Source organism: Charadrius vociferus, unplaced genomic scaffold, assembly GCF_000708025.1.
Source record: "Charadrius vociferus isolate BGI_N301 unplaced genomic scaffold, ASM70802v2 scaffold38, whole genome shotgun sequence".
Lineage (NCBI taxonomy): Eukaryota > Metazoa > Chordata > Aves > Charadriiformes > Charadriidae > Charadrius > Charadrius vociferus.
Genome location: NW_009650176.1, coordinates 5398065 through 5410835, shown reverse-complemented (window position 1 = coordinate 5410835; position 12771 = coordinate 5398065). Strand labels below are relative to the sequence as shown.

General features: G+C 44.9%; 1 pseudogene; it reads left to right on the top strand.

Annotated features, from left to right (window-relative positions):
* Positions 1–12771, top strand: part of LOC104293274 — an 81684-nt pseudogene that overhangs the window by 53249 nt on the left and 15664 nt on the right.

Below are 12771 nucleotides of genomic sequence, written 5' to 3'. Positions count from 1 at the left end.
TTATGGTTGCCAAATCAGTTTTGAGTCTAAGTGAGCTGAGGAAAAGCCATATGCTATGGAAAATGTATGCAGTGAAGTTTTAGTGAAGAGAGCTAAGAGCACATTGCTTCATTTTCCAGTAGCCAAGAAGCTTAAAAATCCAAATTTTAAATATTTATTTATCGTGGTAGTATGTGGTGATAGAGACTCAGGTAGAAGTAAGAGGGATAACTCCATTTTTGTTCTCTGAAACTAATCTTCCCGTATTTTCATACTTTTCTAGCAAAATGACAAATCCAGAATGTTTTAACCAAAAATTTGATTCTGTTTCCCATTCATGTCTGGCCATTATTGTTCATTGTTCCTATTGGCTTTTTCCCTCAAAGCTTCAACAAATTGTTCTGTCACAGAAACAGATGACTCGATCACATCTGCCCCAGTCACCGACAGCACTGAGCCGGTAACAACTCCAGCACCGCTCTCTACGCTGAGGGATGGTAAGGAACAGCCAGATACAATCTGTGCACCTTGTCCCTGTCCTGCATCACCATGCAAGGTACCATCTGGAGCTCAGAAAGCCCCTGAGCTGCAAACAGGAGGTGGAAAAAAGACAAACGTGAGCATACCTTGCGTGCATGTCCCATTTATATACTCCTCCTCAACACCTCTTAGTGGCCCCCCCTGCGGAGGGGAAGTTAACTTACACGCTGCTTTGGTCCAGCCCTTCTTCAGCGCTGATCGTGCTGCTCTGTCTGTGCTGTCCCACCATTTCTCCGTTCTCTTTGTTGGGGCAAGTCCTATTCTGGCACCTATTTTTTAAGGCAACTTGCAAATTATCAATGAATGAGCTGTTTTAATGAATCTATGAAATCATTTCTTAGGTATTAAAAAATCTTAAAACCAGAATTTCACCAGATAGGGCAATTTTGCATCAGCCATCATCTGAGCTGGGACCTTCCTGCCCAATCCATACTGTCCTACCTCCTTTTGTAATGAAGCAGAAAGTCTTTAAACTCCTATCCAAATCTCCATCAGGGAGATGACTATGTGTACTTTGCCTCTGAACTTGATGGATATTTTCAAGACACACACAAAAAAATGTGTTGGACATTATATTCAAAGTTCTTTTATTGATGGATATTTTCTGTAGTGCCTACAGTTGCTGGTTTAGCTCTCTGCAGACTCCAGGGATCAGAGGAACTGGTGGCCATCCTCTTTAGAGCCCTCTTCAGAATAGTGAAAGACACTTCACGTATAAACTAAATTCAGCTCTTTAAAGCTTTCCTCAGAGCTCATGATTTTCAAGCCTATTATATTCTTGACTCATCCATCCAAGCTCTCCCCATTATCTCTATCTTTCTTAAATGTGCAATCACCAACTGAGCAGCTGAAGTCTCTTTGGCACCAAAGAGGACAAGTAGCTCCCGTGTATCACTCTGAGAGCAAGACTGAGACTGGACTGGCTTACTGCAGCATTAACATCACCAACTTCCAGTTTTTCCGCAGTCCTCCTGTGCCAGCTGAAAGGATGATTTTGCCTTTGTGCATTGGCTTTCTCTTTCCAGTGAGCAGCCCATTCCACCCATCTTTATCGAGTCTCAGCTTGCTGATTTTTGACATTTACTGAGGTTATGAAGATCATTTTGAATTCTCATCGTGGCCTCCAGAGAGCGCACAGATCTTGCCTTTCCTTCTGCCGCTCTGTCTGTGCTGTTCCCGTTTCAGAGACCAGGGCTGAGGGTCTCATCGGGGTACGGGAGCTGTGGCTGGCTGTTTAACACCCATACCATCTGTTAGTCCAAGATGCTGCATAAGATGATAAACAATTACCAAGGCAACTGATAATTCCTCTCTTCACAACCTTTTTTTAACACCGCTTGTCTCCTACAGCCTTATCTATGCTGTCAGAAGTTCAGAGCTGTGACTCAATGCCAGTGGCAGCAGCACCAGAAAGTATAATGTGTGATACAGATTTGCTCACTGCTCCACCCATTAACCTCATTTCAAACAATATTTTCGTGTTGGAGATCTAGGGTCTATCCACCCTAATTTCTACAAACAGCTTAGACATGAACAGACAAATCTTCAGCACAGTGAATGAGAGATTTCAGTCAGTGTTTTTCTAGCTATTTCCTGCCTGTCATTTCACTTTCAAAAGGAGAGAAATGAAAACTTTCCTACTTTGAAGCGTGTCTTACAGAGCTTTGATCAGATTTTGCTGCTTGCCTTACATATTCAGCCTGGGCTCTGTTCCAGCTGAATGACAGAAGTTTGCACTTCTTCGCACACATCAGTGAAAATGAGGAATGAATGTGGTCCCTCAAGATTTACTTTTATTTGCTTGGCTTTCAGAATTTCTTAAATGAGTGATCTGTTGACTATTATGCAGGCTTAAGGAACTTAATGCATGGGGTGTGTATAGCTTCCTAAAAATACCCTCATTACTATGGACCCATGGGCTTGTAACTATTAAGTGGTTTGCCTATGTCTACCCAACCAAGTATTTGAGCAAACCATTTCATCTTATTTACACATAATAGGGATGCTGTTCAATGGTTAGAGGGAAAAAAGGGGCTCCTCTATAGTTCTAACTAATAATATCATTACTTTCATTTGTTCAAACTGTAGGTAAACTGTTCTTTGGGCTAAAAGCTCAGGAAAACCCAGTGTTTTCCTTTGATTATATTCTGCAGTTAACTAAGTATAAAACATTGACTTTGAAGAGATACAAATATTGATTATTTCCTTTTATTAATTTGCTGAAAGTAAAAATTTGCCTTTCAGCTGCCTGTAGACACCCCCACAAGAATACATTAAAGGTTCTTGGGACTGTTATTTAATCAGCCCTTTATCTTCTGAAAAAGTACCCCCAAAAATTTCAGAATTATGTTCATATTTCAGATGAAGTAAATATTTCATCTGCTTAGAAACTTTAATAGGAAAGACGCCTCCCTCCCAGTAAAACCATTTTTAATATCAGCTGAACCACAACAAATTTATTTCTGCCTGTAATTTAAGTCAAGATCTGGGTCTGGATATAGAATTTTTTATCTGCCTCTTTCTCACTATTCCCACCTGGATTTAGATAGCTAATGTAGTCCAGTTCTTCAACTTTTTATTTGACACCTTTCACCATCACTGGTGAATACTCAATGCCTGGATCAACAGGTTAATTATCTTTTGTCTCAGTTATATTTTTTTTCACCCTGAAATCATATTTGGCAGTCTTGTAGAAGTTTAGACCTTGATCTTGGGAAGTGGGCCAAGCACATTGCTGCTGACATTTCTTTGCAGCCAACTTTTGCAGAAGTAAATGATACTCGTGGTACTCGGATGGAAGGAGCTTTGATCATGGTCAGCAAAAAGGAATTAAGGGGACAGAGAGTCCTAGGAAGCACAGCCCTCATTCTGAATGGATGTGCATTAGTTGGTTACAAATGGCTGCCAGGTGACAGCAAAATGTCCCAAAATCAAAACCTCGTAATCACCAACCCACCAAGGAGTAAGACAGGTGTGTATACTTGGTACAGTTTATGGTGGCCACAAACTCGGAGGAGCTCAATTATGTTGTTGGCGATGTCTCTGATTTCTTTCTCTGAAAGAAAAATACACTCCAGGCCCATAAAACTAATTTGGAACTTCAGATCTCTAAAAGCTTTTCCCTCTGAAAGTGAGATAAATGTGTGGAGTATTCCGAAAGTACCCAGCTCTCAGAAATGAGCCTGGTCTGTGGAAATAGCTCTGCTACTATTCTGGGGAAATGATGCTGTGCCAACCATCTGTTATGCCAGAGAGTTAACAAGGATGGGAAAAGAAGCTGAACCAGGCATTATTTAAAGGAAATAAAAAACACCAAGAACCCCAAACCATATCCCTTAGATTGCAAGGTATGCCAGGAAAAGGTTGGCTCTGGGTATTTGTGGTCATCCTTTAGACAGCACTACAATATAGATGAGAGTGATGGTAAAGAGAATGTAGAAAACCTTCCTTCTGTTGCGAGAGGTGGTGGCAAGCTGCACGGGTAAGGATCATTTTCCCCAGAGATCAGCACATTGTGGATGAGGACTAAGTCCATGCCCATTGAGTGTTGCATGTGGAAGGACGGGTTAGAATCATTGAATGGTTTAGGTTGGAGAGGACCTTGAAGATCATCGAGTTCCAACCCCCCTGCCATGGGCAGGGACATCTCCCACTAGACCACGTTGCCTAGGGCCACATCCAGCCTGGCCTTGAACACTTCCAGGGATGGGGCCTCAACAACCTCTTTGGGCAACTTGTTCCAGCACCTCACCACCCTCAAAGTGAAAAACTTCTTCCTAATGTTTAATCTAAACCTGCCCTCTTCCAGTTTAAAGCTGTTCCCCCTTGTCCTGTCACTCCATGCCCCAGTAAAAAGTCCTTCCCCAGCTCTCCTGTAGGCCCCCTTTAGGTACTGGAAGGACGCAATAAGATCTCCCCGGAGCCTTCTCTTCTCCAGGCTGAACAGCCCCAACTCTCTCAGCCTCTCCTCATAGGAGAGGTGCTCCAGCCCTCGGATCATCCTCGTGGCTCTCCTCTGGACACGCTACAGCAGGTCCATGTCTTTCTTATGTTGAGGACTCCAGAGCTGGATGCAGTAGTCCAGCTCCAGCAGGTTGGAGCATTTATAATGTCCTACAACAGTGCCGAAATTCAGGGCAGAACCTACCTTGGGGCCTACCTTGCGGGCTACCTGCTCCTGTCTTCGCTGGGGTGATACTTGGCCTGGAGACAGGCTGTGCCACCGCCTCGGGTAAACACCACTGATGGGTGACGCGGACTTGTTCTCCACAGCAGATACCTCCACTCTGTCCCTGCGACTGGCAGATGGCGACGGCAGGTGCTCAGGCCGCGTCGAACTCTATCACAACAGCAGCTGGGGAACGGTCTGCGACGACGGCTGGGAGCTGGCGGACGCCGAGGTGGTGTGCAGGATGCTGGGGTGCGGAGAAGCTCTGCTGGCAGTGTCTGAAGCCCAGTTTGGTCCAGGCTCTGGGAACATCCTCCTCGATGATGTGCAGTGCAGAGGGGATGAAGACAACCTGTGGGAGTGCACCCACAGAGGGATTGCTGTCCATAACTGCCAACACAAAGAGGATGCCAGCGTCATTTGCGCAGGTACGCTAGCACAGCTCTCGTAAACTATTGCTTCGTGAGACACGCAATCTTACCTTCAAGCTATGACTTTGATGCACAACTTGTTTCCATCAGTGGAATGGTCTCAGGCGTGAAACCAAGACCTATGAGAATTGCTGTGCTTCACCACATTTTTTCCTTTTGTTAACCCATGCAGCTTATTCACACAGGTTTGTGTTTTAGTTTTTTATTTTAGTTCTCAGATCCTTTGGCTACCTGGAATATCATTGTCAATCTCATCTGATGCCATTTCTGAGTCTGTCACCTGCTTTATACATTACTATTTGAATCATAATTTTACATCATGACTATTTCAGTCCTCCTAGTCCTGATTTCTCCTAAATTAGGAAACATGACGAGTAAATAAAATCTCCTTTTCTTGTATTTAGTAGGAAATTATTTTTAGTAACTTCCATTAAGATTTTTCCATATCAGTTCCCAATTTTCCAGCAATTCTGTATTCTGACTGGGAACCCGTGTGCAGTTGGAGAGCCCAAGTCTCCGCAGCTTCTGTGGGGCCAGTGCTGTGGCTACTGGTGGTCCATGGGCAAAGCTCATCCACTTGGTGGGCACTCTACAAGCCTTAAATGACCGAGGTGAAATGTAATTGGCTGAAAAGTGTTGTGGATGAAACCTGGCACAAAGAATGCTGGTTTAAAACTTATCCTAGCGATACTTTTCCCTGGGGAAAAAAATCAAAGGACATTTTTAATAGAGTTAGGATTTTTAGTAAAGACCTCAAGAAGAGTTAAAACATACAACCCAAGCAGACATGTGTCTCTTTCCCACACCTAAAACAATTAAAGATTAGAGCTGCAAGGTAACAGCAACCATTAACACCTGACATTTAAAAAAGGGTTTGCAGCCTTCTCCTTTTTGGTGGTGATGCTTCCAGAGATGAATGGGTTGTTTTATATCACTACTACTTTCTTTTTTTCAAGTAGTAACTGAAGAACATTATTAAGCATCCTCTGTAGTAAAACCAGAAATTCACTTTTCTGTTTCCTTTTCTAGAGCCAGTTACTCCCACAGTCACAACAGAGCCCGTTCCAGCTGGTGAGTACTCACTTAATGGGTCTTGCAAAGCTTTCACAGATGATGTATTTTATATAGTAACTTAAGGATGGGTAGGAAGGCAAAAATTGTATAGGTAAAAATTTCAAAGCGAGGAGATGTGTGTAAGATGAGTTTCTGACACACTTGAGGTTTATCTAAGAGTTTTGTTGTTAAAGAATACTGGTATCAATAGGAATGGTTATGTTAGCTACCGATGTATACATCAAAGCCTGTAGGAGAAAGAAAATCTTTATATTTGCTCCCAGGTGTATATGGCACACTATGAGAATAAGGATTTGTGATAGCTGATGGACTGACACAATGTGGCTTCTTACGATAAGATTAATTTCACGGTTTTGCCACTTTCTGTGCAACACAACAAAGTTGGCTTTTGCAATTTGATGAATGCACCTGGAAAGCCCATTTCTCAGGCTGCTGAGCACCTACGTGTTTCCCTCTTCTTCTCCAAGACATGTCCCTGAGACTGGTGAATGGAGAGGACACGTGCTCGGGACGCCTCGAAGTCTTTCACAACGGGAGCTGGGCAACCGTCTGTGATGATGACTGGGACATGAGGGATGCCACAGTTGTGTGCAGGCAGCTGGGCTGTGGAGAGGCCGTCTCAGCCAAAATCGAAGCCTTTTTTGGGGAAGGCACAGGAGGTATTCTCCTGGACAATGTGGCGTGCGCAGGGGACGAATCCTCCCTGGAGCAGTGCTCTCACAGAGGGGTGGGCACGCACGACTGCTACCACAAGGAAGATGCTGGTGTTATCTGTGAAGGTACTCAGCTTTTCCATTTTATTTAATGTGAATTAAGTTTCCTAAGCTGTGCATGCAAGCTGGTATGGATGAAAGGAGAGCTTGGCGCAAGGGTGGAGCCGCTATGGGAACAGGGAACCTTGGCAGTAGCCATGCAGGGGGAGGGGAGAACAATGAGAGCCAAAAAGGATGGCCAGGGGCACCCTGGCCACAGGTGGGACCAGCCCCTGCGGGCTTCATACATCCTGGGGCCGTCTCGTCCTTCCAACAAGGGTTTCCTCTACCTGGGTCTGGGGGAAACAGAAAGAAAGAGCGTTTTCTTCCAGAGAGGACCACCAGTAGGTTTTGGCAGACCAACCTGGAATCTGCTTTTGGGATAAAGACTACTTGCCTAAGACCCTCAAAGTCCATGTGTCAGACTTGCAGTTTGATAAATGTATTTTCTTCTCTTTCTGAGTTTGTACTCATTTTCTAAGATCTGCATCACATTTATGTGAAGTTTATTGAGGAAAATGAAGAAAATTCCTGCCAGCTGAGGATGCAGAGGGAAAATTTTTTGATGAAGGTTCAGGCACCAGATGAATGTGGCGTGTTTGACCCCAGACATCAGCGTAGGCTGGCAGGGCACTGCATCTTTGTGGACTCAGCTGTTTCTGTCGAAGAGAAAGTGAGATCCTATCGGGAAGTGACAGTCATGCTGTGCTGTCATATTGTATTATAACAATATAATGAATGACAATAGCTGTGAGACTTATGTATTCCTGAAGAAGTGAATAGGGCTTCTGCTACCCCTCTGAAGAGGCTCATATTTTCACTCTGATTTTATTGTTGTTATTTTTTCTCCCCTTTTTCTGGTACCACGCAATGTTCTTAGTTGATGGTAACTGACAAATAATTACAATGAACATTTGAGAAACAATTGCAACGAATCTTTGATGTGCTGTACATAAGCTGCAACCCCCAGGAGAAGCATTTAAGGAGGAATCCTGCTCAGATTGTCAGCCTGCATTCCTAATTCGCTCAGTCCTGCTCAACCCGCCGTAGTCTGCACACTGCAAACCGTTTCTTCTCTGGCAGATCAAGAGGCAGTACGGCAGCACGAGCCATACTTGCTTATACATTTTAGTAATTTACAGAACAAAATGTTTGTTACTCAACTCACCTTCCCAAGCCGCATGTCATTTATTTAATTTAAAAAGGCGTTCTGGGTGGCTCATCTTCTAGGCTCTGGCAGATCTTGCAGTGGTGAAGCTGCTTCACTGCAAAGAGTGATTCGTGCTGGATTTCAGCCTGGGTGAGGAGGCAGGACAGAAATTATACCTGTCCCTACTGGGTTTGCTTCTCTGCCCCACTGTCTACAGCTGTACTCATCGCATGGGTGGCAGTGAAAATGGCATGGCAGAAACACCAATGGCTGGGCAAAAACACCTGCAGCCTTCTCCAAGGCTTCAGAAAGCATCAACTCACTCATAGTTTGGGGGATAGCCCTGACTGTGCTGCTGCTTGTCTCACCTCATAACTGAAAACTTTGATCTGGATTTCAGTTAGAAAGCATTGATCTGGATTTCCTTCTTTTGATGGCTTTTATTTTCTCTCCTGACAGTCCCTCAGGAGCTCACCACACCTGCAGCAACAGGTATGGAGTACTTTAGTGTTCACTTATTTATCTCAGGTTTAGTCAAGTACAACTTATCATGCAGCAGAGTGCTGATTCCCCTGGACTTTAACAACGCTGAGCCAAAATTCATGGTCTCTTGGAGGTGAGAGAGCCCTTACCTCATCATTAGCCCCAAAGAATTCAAGGTGCTCGGGTGAACTCCTGGTGGGATCTGTGGACAGAGGTGTCCCACCGCACTGAGCTCTTTTGCCTCCATGGGGATACACACAGACATCCCCATGGTTTCCATCCACCCTCTTGGGCAGTGGAAATACAACAAGCTGGTTTACACAAATGCCAGATTATGAGGTAAACTGCTATAATGTAGTTGGATTTGGCGTCTTATTATACCAGGTCTAATTACAGCTAAATGATAATGTTGCTCTGCTTTGTCAGTCTATGCTTTGCTTGCTCAGTATTGGAAAAATTACTGAAGCTTTTATTTTCTCTTTGACAGTCCCGACGGAGCCCAGGATAGCTGAAACACCAGGTATTTATTTCTGGTCTCTTATTGTCCCGTGGTGAGCAAAGGTACCCTCAGACCTCGAAGGGCAGCAGGATCCCTGGCTCACGCACTCCTCCCGGGCTGGGTCAAGGAATTAACTGTCAGGAACTCACATTTTCAGTCTCAATTCAGGATTTAGTAGCCCACCTGCCTCCCTGGCAAGGCAATGCCAGCTGCCAGAGCCGTGCCCTGTCCAGCTGCACTGTTTGTTTCCCTGGCCAAGATCAGGGTCTTGCTGTCGGGTTTTTTGGGGGGTGATGCACACCGCCGTGCCGGCTGTGTCACTGCAGTGTGTGTGTTCACAGCCGTACGCAGCGACACTCGGGCTATGTTCAGCCGTGCAGCCAAGTGCTTCCCCGTTACTCACATGGTTTCATGTGATATCACAAGTTGCTGAGGGTGCTGCTATGGGTCTCAGGGCAAAAAATATGCGTTTAAAAAGCAGACAATATTTAATTTAATCTTTTCTCTCTCGCAGTAACAGTCTCTCCTACTCCTGAACCAGAAGATGTTACCACTTGTAAGTAACACAGCCTTACTCTGGCTTACGTATTTAGTTGTCTGCCCAAGTTCTGATCATGTACTGACTGGCTCCCTGTCTCCAATGGGTGTGTAATCTCATGGATTTAACCATCAGCTTCAGGGATAATCCCAATTGCCTCTCCCTTGGCTTCCGTACACCATAAAGGAGGGAAAGGGGCTTGGTATCGGTACAGGAGCAATACCTTTGCTAACACCTGCCATGGGAAACGGCAGCATCTTCCAGGTGCTGGGGCTGAGGGCCACCACTCAAATGACACCTGCGGGTCTCCTGTGGTTGGGGTCCCTTGCCCCTACCCAGTGCTGGGACAACGGCTAACCTGCCCGTTTGTTTTCTCTCCTGTCTCGGATCAGCCCCTGCAGAAAACACAACACCAGAAGCAGCAGGTACGTGTGACTTCAGCTTTAGCAGCATTGCCCTAAGGCTTATCCTGGGAGCAAACTACTGATTCCCTCCCCGTTAACAGTCCTTGCTTTGCTCACACTGTAATGGAAAAGTTACTGAAGCATGGCTTTTACTTTCTCTTTGACAGACCCAACTGAGTCCACGACAGCTGAAAATACAGGTATTTATTTCTGGTCATTTCTTGAACTGTGGTTAGCAGTTTACTAATTTAGTGTTTTTCATGAGTCATAGAATCATATAATCATTTACTTTGGAAAAAGACCCTTGAGCCATCAATGTATTTAAAGCATGGACAGTAGTTAATTTCATATTTTCTCTTCTCACAGTAACAAACGCATCTGCGCTATCAGTCTCTCCAACTCCTAAAGCAGCAGACGTTACCACTTGTAAGTAATGCAGCATTACTCTGGTTTAACCCCTTAGTTATTTATCAAAGTTGTGATCTGATGATGCTCTGGCATGGCTCCCTGCCTCCGCTGTGTGCATAATCTCATGGATCTAGTGTAGAACTAGGTATAGTATAGAACTTCTAGTACGGTATAGAAGTTCAGGGATAATTCCTTTGGCTTCCATACGAATCAAAGGATAGAAAATGCTGTTGGTATTGATATGGGAAAAAAGCCTGCACTGACGAAAGTACTGGGAAAGGGGAAACCACAAGGACAGACATGCTACACCAGTATAAATTCAGATTTGCACTCAATTATCCCATCCGAAGAAAACCAGCCTCCCTGTCCATCCCAAAGCTGCATCCCCATTGCTGCACAAACCAAACTGTGCTTCCTGCAGGAATGGCCACATCCAGTGTCTGCCGAGGCAGCAGCATCCAAACTGCCGTGTAGCAAACATCCCTCAGGTCTCCAGAGCCTTTCACACGGCAGATCAGAAGCCCGTCGGAGGCCATGGCAGAGGCAGCCTGCATGGGGGTGTGTTTTCCTCCCACTGAGGCTGCTCACGCTCCGGGCAGACTTTGCTAACACCTGCCATGGGAAACGGCAGCATCTTCCAGGTGCTGGGGCTGAGGGCCACCACTCAAATGACACCTGCGGGTCTCCTGTGGTTGGGGTCCCTTGCCCCTACCCAGTGCTGGGACAACGGCTAACCTGCCCGTTTGTTTTCTCTCCTGTCTCGGATCAGCCCCTGCAGAAAACACAACACCAGAAGCAGCAGGTACGTGTGACTTCAGCTTTAGCAGCATTGCCCTAAGGCTTATCCTGGGAGCAAACTACTGATTCCCTCCCCATTAACAGTCCTTGCTTTGCTCACACTGTAATGGAAAAGTTACTGAAGCATGGCTTTTACTTTCTCTTTGACAGACCCAACTGAGTCCACGACGGCTGAAAATACAGGTATTTATTTCTGGTCATTTCTCGAACTGTAGTGAGTAGCTCACTATTTTTTCACGTGAGTCATCAATGTATTTAGAGTGGACAATGTTTAATTTCATGTTTTCTCTTCTCACAGTAACAAACTCATCTGCTCCGCCAGTCACTCCAACTCCTAAAGCAGCTGCCGTTACCACTTGTAAGTAATGCAGCATTTCTCTCGTTTAACTCCTTAGTTCTCTATCAATCAAAGTCGTGACCTTGTTGGCACGGTTCCCTGCCTCCCCTGTGTGCATAACCTCATGGATCTGGCAATTAACTTCAGGGATAATTCCTTTGGCTTCCACATAAATCAAGGGATGGAAAATGCCGTTGGTATCGATATGGGAGAAACACCTGCACTGATGAAAGTACTGGGGAAGGGGAAACCACTGGGACAGACACACTACACCAGTATAAATTCAAATTTGCTCTAGATCGTCTCACTCCCTGAAAGCCATCCCCTTTGCGCTTTCAAAGCTGCATTCCCACTGGAAGCTGAGTCAGTGAAAGTCTTTATGACTTATTCAGGGGTATTTTGTTTGAATCTCAGTTTTCTACAATGGGATTTATCTTTTGAAAAATTTGAATTGCACGTTCTGCTCATTAATTGAAAATATTCTGCCTCAGATGCTTAGATAGAGGACTAAGGTTTTCATTTAAAGTCTGGCCCTATCAGCTACACATATGTAAAATGTGCTCAGCTGCATCAATAAAACACACATACTTGTGTTAACAACATACAGTAAACAGAATTTCAGATGCAAACCATGCATTCAAGGGTGGGACTATCTGCCTACACAAAGGAATAAACAGAATTAATTCTTGTTCCTATTAATACTAGTAGTATGCCATCTTTAGTATTCAAGCTGTACACTTTTCTTAGTACGAGCTCTTTGTCCGTGACAGCTCTGTTCCTCAGAACTGTTCCTACCAACATTTCCTAGTCTTAATGCATTCAGCTGATTACAATGGATATTAATTGATTGCATACAAGCACACATTTTCCTCATTCAATCTCGCTTATTTTCTTTTTTTTCATTAAAAGACCGTCCACAAACAGAGCCAGACCCTGTAGGCCAAGGTACGGTATCCTCATTCTTTCTTCTTTTTAGTGGCATCTCTTCCTGAGGGCAGTACATGCTGGGTAAGAGCCGTGAGCTGGGAAAGCCTGGCAGTTTAACAGCAGAGGGTTTCTAAGTGCAGAAGAAAGGGGGAAGCGGGAGAGGCCGGGAGCAGGCAGAGAGCTGAGGGATGCTGCCGCTTGCCCCGGGACCACACACGGCCGATACAGCGGCTGGCAACTGAACCATCCTCGGTGGCAAGCACCAAGGGGATGAGCTGGCCTA